Source organism: Chrysochloris asiatica, unplaced genomic scaffold (genome assembly GCF_000296735.1).
Source record: "Chrysochloris asiatica unplaced genomic scaffold, ChrAsi1.0 scaffold00097, whole genome shotgun sequence".
In the NCBI taxonomy this organism is placed as follows: domain Eukaryota; kingdom Metazoa; phylum Chordata; class Mammalia; order Afrosoricida; family Chrysochloridae; genus Chrysochloris; species Chrysochloris asiatica.
The window spans coordinates 2781409-2797915 of record NW_006408615.1 but is presented as its reverse complement, the minus strand read 5'-3'; the positions used below and the strand labels follow the sequence as shown (position 1 = coordinate 2797915).

The 16507-nt window shown below is 41.9% G+C and overlaps 2 pseudogenes; both read right to left on the bottom strand.

Moving 5' to 3' along the window:
• The window catches only part of LOC102837099, a 37604-nt pseudogene extending 32818 nt beyond the window's left edge, over positions 1–4786 (bottom strand).
• An 86-nt stretch (positions 4787–4872) lies between these two features.
• Positions 4873–5363, bottom strand: LOC102836723 (annotated as a pseudogene).
• Positions 5364–16507: the final 11144 nt, after the last annotated feature.

Below are 16507 nucleotides of genomic sequence, written 5' to 3'. Positions count from 1 at the left end.
CCTCATCTTTCTCCTGCGGAACAGCTGGTAGTTTCGAACTGCTGACCTTGCGGTTCGCAGCCCGATTCATAACCACTATGCTACCAGAGCTCCTTTGGACTGCAAAGGCAGTTTAAACCACAAGGTCGCTGGTTCAAGCTCACAAGGTCGCTGGTTCAAACTCACCAGCTGTCCTTAGAAATCCTATACATGGAAGCTATGGGTTGGAACCGATTCAGTAGTGCTTAACAACAACAATAACAATCTATATGGGAGCAGATCAACAGGGTTGTCGTTCTTAGAAGGTACCACTGGGTGGGTTCCAACCCCTGAGGTCTAGCCTAGCAATGAAGCACAAACCACTGGTGTCCTTATCCACACAGTAGTAGCCTCTTCATTAAACTCAATGTCTATCAGCAGAAATTTAGCTAAGAATATCACTGCTCCACCTTCCAGCCAGAATCCTGACCAGGCAGAACAATCTCATTTCAGGAGGACAATTAGTGACCTGGGAAATCTTTAATGTGAAAATGACTACAAAATATTTTTTTGATCTGGATTTCAGGGCTGGTAGACTTCTGCATGTGTGTAACCTATCTCTGTACATGTCTCCCTCTACACAGCTTGCACATACATGCGTGCATTGTAAGTACCCATCCCATTGCAATGTGAGGTTTGTGGGTGTCATGATTTAGCAGGATGATTTTCCTCTAACTGACCCTTTAAATTTATTCCTCAGGCCTCTTCACTTCCCTGCCCTGGATGAAAATACAGGCTTCCCCATGAATTTCCTTGTCAGTCTCAGGTAATAAAAGACACTGAAGTCAGTTATTACTATGCTCAGTCCGGTGGAATAATCAAAACTTTAAACTTGATTTAAAGTGTACGCTTGTCTCATCTCTCGCTCAGGTTTGCTCTAGGCAGCAAATCTGTGTCAGGCTTAGAGATTCTGACCACCTTTCCCCTTTCTCCTCGGGCTTGCTTTTCTCCCTTCTCACTCATCTTGCTGCAAAGCCTGGGGTGGTGCACTCAGAGCTGAGAAGGACGAGGGTCCAGTGCACCCAGGAGTGCCTCAGGAGAAAGCCATGCTGATCAGCTGCTGAAAAAATCAGTCACTGAACACCCCAGGGGGCACTGTTGCACTCTGACTACATGGGGTCACCGTGCGACTGCATGGACTCCACACCAACTGTTTTACTGGTCTCATCTTGTTTGCAGAGGTTTTGCACGACTTACTTTCTTATTGTCTGGTATAGTGTTGTAGGCTAAGTGCAGGACCGCAAGGTAGGTTTGAACCACAAGGTCGATGGTTCAAGCTCACCAGCTGCTCCTTGGAAACCCTATACTGGGTTGTTATGAGTTGGAACCAACTTCACGGCACTTAACAGAAGCAATACTGTGAGGTGGACCTGGTTGTGTTGAGAGCTTTCTGTGTCTCTGGTAGGCCCTTGGGGTTTTCTGCATTCTTCCACATCCCTAGCTGGGTTCTCACACTCACATGCAATTCCCTAACTGACTACCAGGGCCATTGAGTCAGACTCCTAGTGACTGAAAGGACAGAGGAGAGCTACTCCCTACCGTTACTGAGACTGTAAATCTTGATGCAAGCAGACAGCCTCCTCGTCATTCTCCTGCAGAGCTGTTGGTGGGTTTGAACTGCTGGCATTCTGATTAGCAGTTCAGTGCTTAACCCATGGTGCCACCAGAGCTCCTTATGAAGCTCCCATGTTGTTGTTGTTGTTGTTCTGACCCATTACGACCCTGTATAGGGTTTCAGAGACTTAAGACTTTATGGAAGCACAAAGCCTCCTCTTTCTCCCATGGAGTGGTTAGTGGATCTTTTTGTTAGCAGCCCACTATGCTATCAGGACTCTTCTTGCTGTTGTCATTGAGTGCCATGGAGTAGATTACAATTCATTGCAACCCTGTACAGGGCTTCCCAGGAGCAGCTGGTGGATTTGAGCCACTGACCTAGTAATTCTCAGTCCAATGATGAGTCTACAGTGCCACACCAGGAGTCCTGCACTCTTCAGGAGGAGAGCAAATTAATGGTCTCCATTCGCTGGAGAAGAGTATCATGTTTGGTAAGGTGGAGGATCAAAGAAAAAGAGGAAGACCCCCCAGTGAGATGGATTGGCCAAGTGACAGCATCAGTGGGCTCAAGCATGGCAACAATTGTGAGATTAGCCCAGGACCAAGCAGTGTTTCATTATGTTGTACATGGGGTCGCTATGAGTCAGTACCAACTTGATGGCACCTAACAACAACAACACATTCCAACCCATCATAGGTCATCTTGTGTTGGGGTGAAGTGTATGTTGCTGTGATGCTAGAAAGTATTCCACTGGTGGTTCCAATAGCAGTGGGACCACTCATGGTGGACAGGTTTCTGTGAAGCTTCTTGACTAGGACAGACTAGAGAGAAAGGTATAGTATGTACCTTCCACAAATCAGCTGAGGAATCCCAACAGTCCTGCTCAGGGATATGCATTGCTGAGCAGCATTTTGTTCTATCCTGTTCCACTGTGCATGGTGTCATGGTGAGGTGGGAAAAATGCAATGGCAGCTAATAACAGCAACAACATATACAGCTGATACCAACGTGCTAATACTTTTTGCTAATGATATTTTCTTTTATGATTGTCCAATTCAAAATGTCCAATGCCAGTCCATTTCAGAATATTGATCTTTATGCATTTCATTTTGTATTTGATGATTTTGAATTTTCTTACATTCATATTTCATACATTCTACATTCTGATGACTAATGTTTGCAGCTGTTTCTCCTCATTCTGAATTGTGTCTCATGAGCAAATGAAGGTCCCCAAAGCTTGGTTTCATTCATGTCATTAAGGTCAACCCTACTTTGAGGAGGTGGCTCTTCCCCAGACTTCCAATCTGAAGGACTTATCTTCCAGCGCTATATCTGACAATGCTTCACAGCTATTAATAAGGTTTTCAGGGCTAACCATTCAGAGATGATCCACCGCTCCTTCTTCTTGTCTGTTTTAGTCTGGACGCTTTGCTGAAACTTATCCAAGATGTGTGTTTCTTCTGGTAGTTGAAATATACTCAGGAAACACCAAAAGAAAATGGAAGGAATACGCAGAGTCACTGTACCAAAAAAAAAAAAAAAAATTAGTTCATGTCCAACCATTTCAAGAGGTACCATATGACCAAGAACTGATTATATTGAAGTAAGACGTCCAAGCTGCCTTGAAGGTATGGAGAAAAACAAGGCTCCAGGAATTGATGGAATATAAATTGAAATCTTTCAGCAATCTGATATAGCACTAGAGACACTCACTTATCTATGCCAAGAAATTTAGAAGACAAATATCTGGTCAACCAATTGGGAGAGATTCATATTTGTTCCCACTCCAAAGAGAGGTGACGCAACGGAATGAGGAACTGATCAAACTATATTATTGATATCACATGTAAGTAAAATTTTACCGAAGGTAATTCAAATGTGGTTGCAGCAGTACATCTACAGGAAACTGCTAGAAATTCAAGCCAGATTCAGAAGAGGACTTGGAAGAAGGGATATCAATGCTGACATGAATATTGGCTGAAAGCAGAGAATATTAGAAAGACATTTACTTGTACTTTATTGACTATTCAAAGTCTTTCAACTGTGTGGCTCATAGCAAGCGAGGTAACATTGTGATGAAGGGGTATTCAGAGCAATTTATTGTGTTCATAAGGAAGCTGTACACAGACCAAGAGGCAGTCAGTCATTCAAACACAATAAGGGGATACTGAGTGGTTGAAAATCAGGTAAGGTGTGCACCAGGCTTGTGTCCCTTTTACTATATTTATTAAATTTGTATGCTGAGCAAATAATCAGAGAAGCTGGATTATATTAAGAAGAACGTAGCCTCAGGATTGGAGGAAGACTCATTAACAACCTGTGATATGCAGATGACAAAACCTAACTTGCTGGAAACAAAGAGGACTTAAAATACTTATTGAAGAAATCAAAGAACACAGGCTTCAGTATGGATTGCACCTCAATGTAAAGGAAAAAAAAAAAAAAAATCCTTACAACTGAACCAATAAATAGCATCATGATAAAAGGAGAAAAGATTGATGTTGTCAAAGAGTTCATTTTGCTTGGCTCCACAATCAATGCTCATGGAAGCAGCAATCAAGAAATCAAACAGCATATTGTAATAGGCAAATTGATTGCAAAAGACATCTTTAAAGTGTTCAATAGCAAAGATGTCATTTTGAGGATTAAGGTGTGCTTGCCTCAAGGAATGGCATTTTCCACCGCCTCATTTTATGTGAAAATTGGATCTTGAATAAGAAAGACAGCAGAAGAATTGATGCATTTTAATTACAAAGAATGCTGAAAGTACGGTGAACTGACAGAAAAACAGCCAAATCTGTGTTGAAATAAGTACAACCTGACTGCTCCATGCAAGTGAAGATGGTACGACTTTGTCTCTCATTTTTTAGACATGTTGCCAGGAGGGACCAGTCCTCGGAGAAGGAAGGACATCATGCATGGTAAAGGGCAGAGGGGGGGTAAATGAATAAGAGGAAGATCTAACGTGTGATGGATTGACACAGTGGCAGCAACAATGAACCAAATATAACAATTGTGAGGACGACACAAGACCAGACCGTGCTTCGTTTGGTTATGCAAAGGATAGCTATGAGCTAGAACCAAGTTGTTGGCAACTGGCAAACAAAAATGTGCGGTATGTGTTTTCTGCTTTGTTTATGACAATCTTATTTTTGTCTTTAATAGATACATTTATTGCATCTTGGAAACCTTACCCATAGGTCTTAAGACCATCGACCTCATTTCCACAACTGGACTACCCATCAGGTTTCACTCATGAGACTGTTGAACCATTTCTTTTTCAGAGACACAGATAGCATTCAAAGGTTTTGTTTAACTGTTCTGACTTGTTGAATGAGAGCAGCTGAATTTGATTCAAGTTCAATGTTGTTTCCTTTAAGAATTAGCTCATCTCTCTGGGGTGGAGCTAACAAACAAGCAAAACCTGGCCTCATCTGATGCCTACATTTTGGATTTCAACAAGAGACCTGCTTTCTTGAAGAATGAAATTGATGGAGAAGTCAGCATACTAGTGAGACTTCATCTTGTAATGGAAGTTGGATGTAATGCTCTTAATCATATCATGCACATGGCTACAGACAGAGTCAACTGTAGTCGGCTGCTTTCTATTTTCCCACCATTTGTCATAGTGAAGTCTCTTCTTTTTTCCAAAGAAACTGAATTCTACATTGATGTGATTGAAGGACCTCCACAGGGTTCTTCTGAAGCCTTTCACAGTAACTGCATCCCTTCAGAGCAATGTCAACATTTCTGGGATGTCAACAGTCTGATTGCTGAGAACAGTCTTCATTCTCAAAGTAGAAGCGGCTCCCTGCTCTTCATCTCATATCTCTGACACTGCCACAGATAAACATTTGATCATCTTCTCCTGAGACTCAGATCTTTCTCTCTTCAACATATGCTGTTTCCTCTTCTAAAAGAACCAATAGGAACAAAGTTACAAGGAGGGCAGACCAAGAGTTTGGGTGTGGCCTGAGCTTGAGGTGATTAGGAGAGGTTGAAAAAGAGGCTGTGGTAATTGGTGGGAGCCTGGGGAGCTTTGATGACATTCTATAAGGAGTGGATCTCGTCTTCAGCTCATAGAAGACCCTCACCTGAGCTGCCCTACACACCAGGAGGAATGATGCCAAGGAGAACAACCTGCATTGGGCATACAACTTTCTTCTCTCCCATCTCTTGAGCCCCCTGCCCTTCTTGTACCCAGGTTAACCATGACAGACATATACTATGGCTGTTCCCATAGCCCGTATTTGTGATGTTCTGTGGTAGGTATTTCAGACCTGTATATAATGGTCCTGGGGCCACAATGGTTAAGTTCTTGACTGCAAACCAAGAGTTCTATAGTTTGAACCACCAACCATTCCATGGAAGCTCTTCTCCTGTAAAGGTTAGAGTCTAGGAAATCCTCCAGGGCAGTTCTGCTCTGTTACATGGACTAACTATCAGTTGGAATTAACTTGATGGTGGCTAACAACAACGACAAACATCATCAAGACAGTTTGTTAATACTTAGATTCTTAAACTTGATTTCTGGTGATGCCGACTGAGTCGATTTGAGATGAGATTCTAGAGTCCCAGATATGAGAAGTCTCTTTGGTAATCCAGTTGTATTGTGTGCCTCAGAGATGGTTTGCCTCTATACAAGGTGATGTCAGATTTTGAGATAGTGGGAAAGGTTTCAGACTGTCTAGTGCCAGGCATGGACAAGGAACAAAGGAGGCTGTGGAACTGCTTTAATTATGGGTTTTTGGAGCTTAGGCAAAAAGAGCCTTCCACACCCTCAAGCTGATCTCCCCAGTCCTGTTCTGGGCTGGCTCTTGAGTGCAACTGAATGTGCTCATTTACAGGTCATTATCTCCTGGGCAGATATACCCCCTCCCTCAGGGACTGTCTGTGTTGGTCCTCAGGGGTGTGTGCCTCTTCTTTCCACATTCCTTGAGCCTGTAGTCAGATTTTCAGCAATTTTGTTCAGGGAGGGATGCAGGTTCATTGGAGAAAGACCCTAGCAGGAGTTGCCCAATATCTGTGTGTTGTAGATAAAGGAATGCATTTCACAACGCAGAGTCTTCTTTTTAATAAGTTGTTTTTTAGAACGCCTAGAGATTTACAGAAAAATGGTGAAGATCTACAAAAAGTTACCATATACCCTAAACACCCCACACGCAGTTTTTCAAATTGTTAACATCTTACATTTACCATAATCCACTGCCCTAGAGATGATCTGACTCACAGTGACCCTATAGCGTGATACATTTGTCATCATTAGTGAACCAATATAAATACCAGTTGTACGTAAGTGAACTCTTTCTCAAGATGAGTGCATGTGTGTAAGATTAGAAATATGTCCCATATTTTGGGCATGGCTTTTGCAATGGCTGTGCTTTGGGAAGCAAATTGCCAGAGGACCTCTGGGTAGATTTAAACCACCAAACTTTTGGGTGGCAAATGAGCATGTTAACTGGTTGCCTCACCCAGGGACTCCAGTGAATCCATTTGTTGTTGTTAAATGCTGTTTTGTTGATTCTGACTCATAGTGACCTTGTATAGGGGGTTTCCAAGGAGCGACTGGTGGGTTTGAACTGCTGACCTTGCACTTAGCAGTGCAGTGCTTATCCTACAGTGCCACACTTTATTCAGATTTTCCTATTGTTGTTGTTAGGTGTCATCAGGTTGGTTAAGAGTCATAATTGCTGTGTACAACAGAAGGGAACACTGTCCTGTCCTGCAGCATCCTCACGAATGCTGTTGGATTGAGTCCGTTGTTTCCCCCATTTTGTCAATCCATCTGGCTGAGAGTCTACTTTTTTTTGACCCAATACTTTACCAAACATGATGGCCTCCTCCAGGTACTGGTCCCTCCTGATAACAGGCCAAAGTACATGATATGAAGTCTCCACATCCTCCCTTTTAAGGAGCATTGTGGTGGTACTTCTCCCAGGAAGGTGTGGTTGTTTGGCTGGCAGTCCACGATACATTCAGTAGTCCCTGCTAACATTAGAGTTCAAAGGCATCAATGATTCCAAGGTCTTCCCCATTCACTGTTGTGTCTACAGGAGTAGACTTTCTCATCTTTCTCTCTGGGAGACTTTTTCATTAGCAGCCAAGTGCTTAACCATTGTGTCACCAGGGTTCTTTCTCCCTTTCTTAGGTGGTTTTCAAACAGGTTATTTCATTTGATCTTCCATGTACCCTAACTCCTGAAGTGGATTTTGATATTTACAGTGCTGGATGAGGAAGCTGAGTTCTGAGGAAGTTAAGCAAGTTATCAAAGACCACAAAACTAGGGCATGGAAACAAACATTCGTGGAGTTTATAAAGATCTGAGGGCCCTTCAGGGAGCTCTGTTTCCACAGCTTCATTCCACATGTAATGAAGCTGAAGCCACACAGCTGGACAGTGAGAAGCTCTGCTGCACCGCATGGATCCCCTAGGGCTGCCATAAAAAGCTTCACCAACACAATTGTCTCATAGTCTTGGAGACCAGAAGTCTGAACTCAGGGAGTGGCCAGGACAGCGTTCTCTCCAAAGGCTCTAAGAAAAGATCATTCCTTATGTCTTCCGGTGTTCTTGGCTTGCCCAAGTTGAATAATTCCAATCACTGCCTTCTGCTTCTTAACCATCTTCTGAGCATATTGTCTGTTATAAGGATGCGGTTATGATCCATCTTAACCCAGTATACTCCCATGTTTACCTAATTGATTACATCTGCAAAGACCTTATTTCATAGGCACAGGGACTGGGGTTAGGACTTCAACAATTTTTGTTGCTGTTGTGTGCCTTCAAGTTGATTCCCATTCACAGTGACTCTGAATGACAAAGTAAAACTGCCTCATATGGCTGTCTAGACTGTGATCTTTATGGGAACAGACCTCCAAGTGTCTTCTGTAGAGTGTATGTTGTTGTTGTTGTTAAGTGCCATCGAGTCGGGTCTGACCCATAGCGACCCTGTACAGGGTTTCCGAGGGTGTAAATCCTTACGGGAGTAGAAAGCCTCATCTTTCTTCCGCGGAGTGGCTGGTAGTTTCGAACCGCTGACCTTAAGGTTCGCAGCCCAATTTGAAACCACTACGCTACCAGAATATGCTGAACTTCTGCATAGCAGCCAAGTGCTTAATCATTTCACCACAAAGACTCCTCAAACATACGTTTAACCCAGTGCACAGGTGACCTTGTAGAATAGAGTACAATTGATCCCTAGGGTTTGCAAGGATGTAAATCTTTAAGAAAATAGACTGCTACATCTTTCTCGTATAGAGTACCTGGTGGGTTAGACATGCTTACCTTTCAGTTAGCAGATGGCTACTTAACCACTATACCAACAGGGGTCCTTAAACATATTTTGTCATGGGGGCACAGTTTGATCCATAATGTATACTATGCAACTTCAAGTGTGTTGATTTACCATAAGTGTAATGATCAGGAGTCTACAAAATTCTTCTGCGTAGGTTCAAGTTATGGCGCCATTCAGTTCCACAGATTTCCATCCAAAGACAACAACACTGGCTACCCAGAAATATGGGACCTCATCCACCTTGGTCCCATCTTTTTCAGACCCAGAGGCAGGTAGGGTCGCCATGAGGGGCTGGAAGTCTCCCTTTCCATTAGGAGCCCCACCTGCAGTGGATCAATATATACTGGGCTTTCTTCCAAGAGTCCACTTAGAACCTTTTGCTGCTGTCTGGGGTGATGCCCTTGCCCATCCCTCCAAATCTTCATCACCTGCCAAGGGCCCCTCACTGCGGCTAATTGAAGAGCAGTGAAGGTTAACAGCAAAACCTGGCACTTTTGGGGTGCTGGAAGCCAAGTCTAAGAAGATGGGGGCCATATAGAAAGAAGCGTCTTGGTGTTTCTTTAAAGTAGATGGGGTATCTATCTGTTCATCTACAAGTTAAGGAGATGAATTGTCTCGGTCCATGATGCCGCTTTGCATCACAGGAAAACTGCCATCAATGAAATCATGCTTGGCTCTTCATATGCAGGCTATCCTGCAAAGTTCAGGCCCACATCCCACACGTCCCTTCTGCCCTGTATAGTAGAGGGCAGGTGTTATCACTACTGCAGGCCAGAAAGAATACTTGCTCAGACAGGGCAAGTAGCTCACCCAAGACAGAATCCAAAGCCCACTTTCTGTACTTATTATTATCTACAAAATGAGCATGTTTCATGACTAGGAGTCCTGGTGGTGCTATGGGCTAAGTGCTGTGCTGCTAACCACAAGATCAGTTGCTCACACCCACCAGCCTCCCCTTGGAAAAAATCAGACTATGACTGTAAAGATTTATAGACTGAGAAACCCTTCGGAGCAGGTCTATTTCATCCTATAGGGTCACTATGAGACAGAATTGAGTCGATGAAAGTGGTTTGACTTGATTTGGGGTTTTATCTTCCTCAATGATCACCTGACTGCCATGTGTTGTTCTCATGTTTGAGGAAGGTCAGAGTCTGATGTTACCTCTTTGCATTCATACATAGCATAACACCAACGGCAGCAGCAACCACATCACAGAGAAAAACTGGATGCCAGCACCCATGGAGCAAAGTCCATAGCTGCCTCCAAATCCCACCCTCAGGACACTCTACTCCCCCTGCTGTTCACTCAGACCCTCCCACTCCCAGCATGCTTTAGACACTGGGTCTTCTTATCCATGTCCCCACTGCTCACCATGCTTTGTATCAACTCTTCCACCACCATGGATCCTCCCACTCAATCCTGGAGTTCAGGCTTCCTCTCCTTTTAAATGTTGTCATCATCAGCATACTCAGATGTCAGCTTTGCTAGGAAGGGAGCTTCCCATTAATGCAGCCCTGCTTCACTCTAATGTGTCCCATCACCCTGTTACATGGTGTGTCATAGCATCTCTCAAATCCCAAAGTCCCTTAACGATGATCCATCAGCTTCCTCAGATGTCACCTCTGCTAGGAAGGGAGCCTCATCTATCTTGTGTTCTACAACTTGGGTGATGCATAGAATGGTAGTCCTCAAATTATAGGTGTAGCTTCTAAACCCTGAGCAATAATTATGAGCCTGCTTGGAAATAGGGATTTTCTAATGTTGTGTTAATGAGTCATGCCAGAGGAGAGAGGCTCCTAAACCTAATGCCTTTTGATATTGTCACTGTGCTGTCAATTTGATTCTGACCCACAGTGACCCAATACAGGGTTTCCTGGGAGCAGCTAGTGAACCTGAACTGCCAATTATGTGGTTCAAACCAACTTTTCAGTCCAGTGCATTAACCCACAGTGCCACACCCTCAGAATAGACACACAGACACACAGAGGAAATGAGAGACACCAGGTACAGTCCCATCTACATACTAAGATACTAAAACTCAAGTACTGATACCAGAAACTGAGAGAGAGACCATGGAGAGAATGGTCCTGGTGTGGCACTGTAGGATAAGCACTCGACTGCAAGGATGGTTTGACCCACAAGGTCAGTGATCCAAACTCACCAACCATTCCTCAGAAACCCTATACAGGAACCAACTCAACAGAACTTAATGACAGTTAGACCCCTTGTAGTCAGTTTGCTGTATTTGATGACGAGTGGTGCTGTGCTGTTGGAAGCTATGCCACTGGTATTTTCAATACTAGCAAGGTCGTCCATGGTGGAAAGGTTTCAGTGGCTCTTCCAGACTAAGACAGACTAAGAAGAAGGAGAGGCAGACCACTTCTGAAAGATTAGTAACTAAAAATCTTATGCATAGCAGCAGAACATTGCCAGTAATAGTATCAGATGATAAGTCTCTTAGTTTTGAAGACACCCAAATCACAACTGGGGAAAACCTGCCTCCTCAAAGTAATGGTGACCATAATGCCATGAATAGGCCAAAGCTTATGGGACACTGCTTTGCTGATGGGCACAACTCAAAATGAGAACAAACAGTTGTAAACATTCATTATTAATCAGAGCAGGACTGTATGAAGTATGATTCTAGGAAAATTGGAAATTGTAAAAAATGAAACAGAGACTTCTGGTTTGGGGGGGAGGAAAGCAGAGACAGACAGTGAAAACTCCTCTGCCAAAAGCCAAAAAAAGCAGAGAAAGAGCAGTCCGCAGAAAAACTGCAGAGCTTTGGATCTTGTTTAAGGTTCTGGGCGCCAGTTCCCTGTACCCATTCAGAAGATATCTGCAGGTGAAAGAAAAATACAGTGATTTCTGAATCCACCCAGCCAAGGTGGCCAGCAGCCAGAAGTCCTCAGGATAGAGGGCAGGGCCACAGCCAAGCTGAGGCAGCAACCCAGATCTAGAATCATGGAGCAGTAAAGGGAAGGGTGTGACCGATTTTTCATCTTTCACTTTTCATTTGTCACATATTTCTCCTCTTCACCCTGATTGTGTCCTCACTGCACAGTCCAGATGCCTTCAGGTGGGTGGGAGAACAACCTCAAAAGGGTCCAGCCTTACACCCACATTTTTCTAACAGCACAGAGAGGAAACCCACAGGCTGTTTCTTATGACATTTTTACCCTGGGAAGCTGCCCTATTGTTTACCTAGGCAGGACCTTTTGTACAGCAAAGGCCAGTGAACAGTGTCAATCACAATTTTATTTTGGCTTCTGATTGGTGGTTTCTGTCTCTGTTTTTATATTGTTTCTCTTTGGTCGTTTTGGCCTCACTCTTTTCCCAGGGGTGGAAACTTTCTCCCCCTACCTTACTCAAAGAGAGACAGCAACTGTGCCCATATAGCCAAGCTATAAGCATACCCTATAGTACCCCACCATCTGGACAAGAGCCCAAACCAACTGCTAGTCATTATACGTGAAAAGGGAAGCTTATCTCCAGATCATATCCACCAGGAGATGCTCATCAGTCTTAACAAAAAGCAATATACATCCATTTAACCATTAAAAACTCATATAACTGTTGAAAATGTCCAAGAAAACACAATTAAAGATATCAACACATGTCCAAAACCAGAAAAAAGTAACTGAGACAAATGTGCTGGAAGCAGACACAGACTTTCCAGTAGAAGAGCAGGCTCTGAATCTTCCTGAGAAGGAATTCAGAAAAATAATATGGAAACAAATTCAAATGCTCTGAAAAGGGGTGGAGGAAAATAAGGAAGAAGTCAGGAAAATGCCACAGGAGCAATCAAACAAGATAGATATGACATTGGAAACAATCCAAAGCCTGAAAAAAAAAAAAAAGTCAAGATGACTAATAATAAAATATCAGAAATTGACAATACACTGAATGGGCAAAGGAGCAGAATGGAAGAGATAGAAGCCAGAACCAGTGAGCTGGAAGACAAATCTCTCAATACTGATGAGATAGGAGAGCAAGCAGAAAAATGGATTTAAAAAAATCTGAAAAGAGTCTAAGATTCATGTTAGATAACTTAAGTTAATATAACTTAAGAATTATTGGCATTCCAGAACAGGAAGAATCACAGAAGTTCACAGAAGAGATAGTTGAAGAGCTACTGGAAGAAAATTTTCTTAACATCTTAAAGGATGAGAAGATAAACATTCAAGAAGCAGAAAGAACCACAGGAAGGGTAGACCCCAAAAGAAAATCACCAAGACATATCATAATCAAGCTCTCCAAAATCAAAGATTAGGAGAAAATTCTAAAAGCAGCCAGGGAACAGCTAAGTGTCAACTACAAAGGCAAGCAAATCAAATTAAGCTCTGACTTCTCAGCAGAAACCAAGCAGGCAAGAAGGCAATGGGGAGACATTTATAAAACCCTCAAAGAAAAGAAACTTTGAATTGTCTATCCAGGAAAACTTTCAATCAAATGGTGCAACTACAACATTCCAGGATAAACAGAAGCTGATAGAGTTTGTAAAAGCCAATCTAGCACTTCAAAACATCCTACGGGGAGTTCTTTGGAATGAAAACCATCAAGAACAGACAACAACCAGAGACTGACAGACGTGGTAACAGCCCCTGGAACTCAGTCGACGGATAGCAGAATTCAGAATGGAACAAAATTACAGCAATGAATTCAAAGGACCTTTGAGGCAAACCAAAGATCAAAATATTAACAATATTAAAGAAGGAAAAAATATAGCAACAGAGATCTAGGTGGTGAGAAGGTCGAGTAGATGGCAGGATACAATAGACTGCCTTAAACACAGGGAAAACTTAACAGACTATAGGGTAACCCCAAATAAAATGAATACTTCACAACTTGCCATGAAAATGAAGATTGAAGCAGAACAAGGAAACATTAAAACAAAGAAAAAACTGACAAGAAATAGCACAAAAAAACATGAACACAACACAAGAACGAATGCAGAACAAAGGAACAAACAGCACCACAAAATATTAACATAATGACAGCAGTTAATCTATACCTATGGATAAATACACTGAATGTCAATGGATTAAATGCACCAGTAAAGAGACAGAGAGTGGCTGAATGGATAAGAAAACAAGACCCTTCAATATGCTGCCTGCAAGAGACACACCTTACACACAAACACAAAAACAGACTAAAAGTTAAAGGATGGGAAAAAATATACCAAGCTAACAGCAATAAAAACAAGCAGGAGTGGCAATACTAATCTCTGATAAAATAAACTTTAAGGCAAAAATCACCATAAGAGGTAAGGAAGGACACTGTCTCATGATTAAAGGGTCAATTGAGCAAGATGACATAACCATAATAAATATCTACGTTCCCAATGAAAGAGCACCAAGATGCATGAAGCAAACCTTACTAGAACTGCAGAAAGAAATAGATAAATCTACAATTATAGTGGGAGATTTTAATATGGCACTTTCGAAAAGGGACAGAACCAACCAGAAAGAAACTCGACAAAGTTACAGAGGAACTAAATAACACAACCAACCAACTTGACCTCATAGATGTATACAGAGTTTCCAATCCAACAACAGCACAACGTACATTCTTCTCCAGTGCACATGGATCATTTTCCAGATTTGATCATGTGTTAGGTCACAAAGCAAGCCTCCATAAATTTACACACATCAAAATTCTACAGAGCATCTTCTCAGACCACAATGTTATAAAACTAGAAAACAACAATAAGAAGACCAAGCAAATAAAGTTGAATATATGGAAACTGAACAATACCCTGCTGAAAAGCAACAGGGTAAAAGAAGAAATTAAACGTGAATTCACAAAGTTACTAGAAACAAATGAGAATGAAAACACAACATAGCAAAATCTTTGGGACATGGCGAAAGAAGTGCTGAGAGGGCAATTTATTGCAATAAATGCACAGATCCAAAAAGAGGAAAGAACCAAATTAATGCAGCATCTCCAATAATTGCAAGCAGACCAGCAGAGAGAACCTACAGTCACCAAAAGAAAGGAAATAATAAAGATAAGAGCAGAAATAAACGAGATGGAAAATTGAAAAAAATATAGAAAGAATCAACAGGACAAGAAGCTGGTTCTTTGAAAAGATTAATAAAATTGACAAACCATTGGCAAACCTAACAAAAGAAAAGAAAGAGAAGACACAAATAACTCGCATTAGAAACCACATGGGTGATGTCACAACAGAACCAAACAAAATCAAAAGGATAATAACAGAATACTATGAAGAGTTGTACTCCAACAAATTCGAAGAACTAGAAGAGATTGGATACATTTCTAGAAAAACATGACCTATCTAAACTTACTCAGAATGAAGCAGAAAGCTTGAACAAACCCATAACAAAAGAAAAAAAAATCATCAGGTCAACAAAAAGCTCCCAACCAAAAGAAGTCCAGGCTTAGATGGCTTCACTGGTGAGTTCAAGCAAACATTCAGGAAAAAGTTGTCACCAATTCTATTCAAATTATTCCAGAATATAGAGGAGGATGGAAAACTCCCTAATACATTTTATGAAGCAAGCACAACCCTCATACCAAAACCAGGGAAGGACATCACTAAGAAAGAAAATTACAGACCAATATCCCTCATGAACATAGATGCAAAAATTCTCGACAAAATCCTAGCCAACAGAATCAAGCAGCACATGAAAAAAATAATACATCATGACCAAATCAGTTTCATAAAATGGATGCAAGGATGGTGCAACATTTGAAAAACAATCAATGTAATTTACCACATAAACAAGGAAAAAGAATAATAATAAAAAAGATCATATTGATTGATGCAGAAAAAGCATTTGACAAAATCTAACATCCATTCCTGTCAAAAACACTCAACAAAATAGGAATTGAAGGGAAATTCCTCAACATAATTAAGACTACATATACAAAACCAACAAGGAGCTCTGGTAGCGTAGTGGTTACGAATCGGGCTGCGAACCTTAAGGTCAGCGGTTCGAAACTACCAGCCGCTCCGCGGGAGAAAGATGAGGCTTTCTACTCCCGTAAGGATTTACACCCTCGGAAACCCTGTACAGGGTCGCTATGGGTCGGAACCGACTCGACGGCACTTAACAACAACAACAATACAAAACCAACAGCTTACATTACTCTCATTGGTGAGAAACTGAGAGCCTTCCCTCTGTGAACAGGAACCAGACAAGGATGCCCTTTGTCACTACTCCTATTCAATATTGTGCTGGAAGTCTTAGCTAGAGCTATACGGTAAGGTAGGGAAATTAAGGGCATCCAAATTAGCCAAGAGGAAGTAAAATTCTCTCTATTTGCAGACGATATGATCCTCTCTCTATAAAACCCCAAAGACTAGGTAAGAAAGCTACTAGACCTCATGGGAGGATTCAACAAAGTGGCAGGGTATAAGATCAACATCCAAAATCAGTTGGATTCCTTTATACCAATAAGGATAGTGCTGAAAAGGACATTAGGAAAACATTACCCAAAGGATAAAATATCTAGGAATAAATGTAACCAGAGAAACAAAGGACCTATACAAAGAAAACTACAGAACAGTACTGAAAGAAACCAAAAGAGACCTACAAAAATGGAAGAATATACCATATTCCTTAATAGGAAGACTTAACATTGTGAAAATGTCAATACTGCCCAAAGCAATTTAC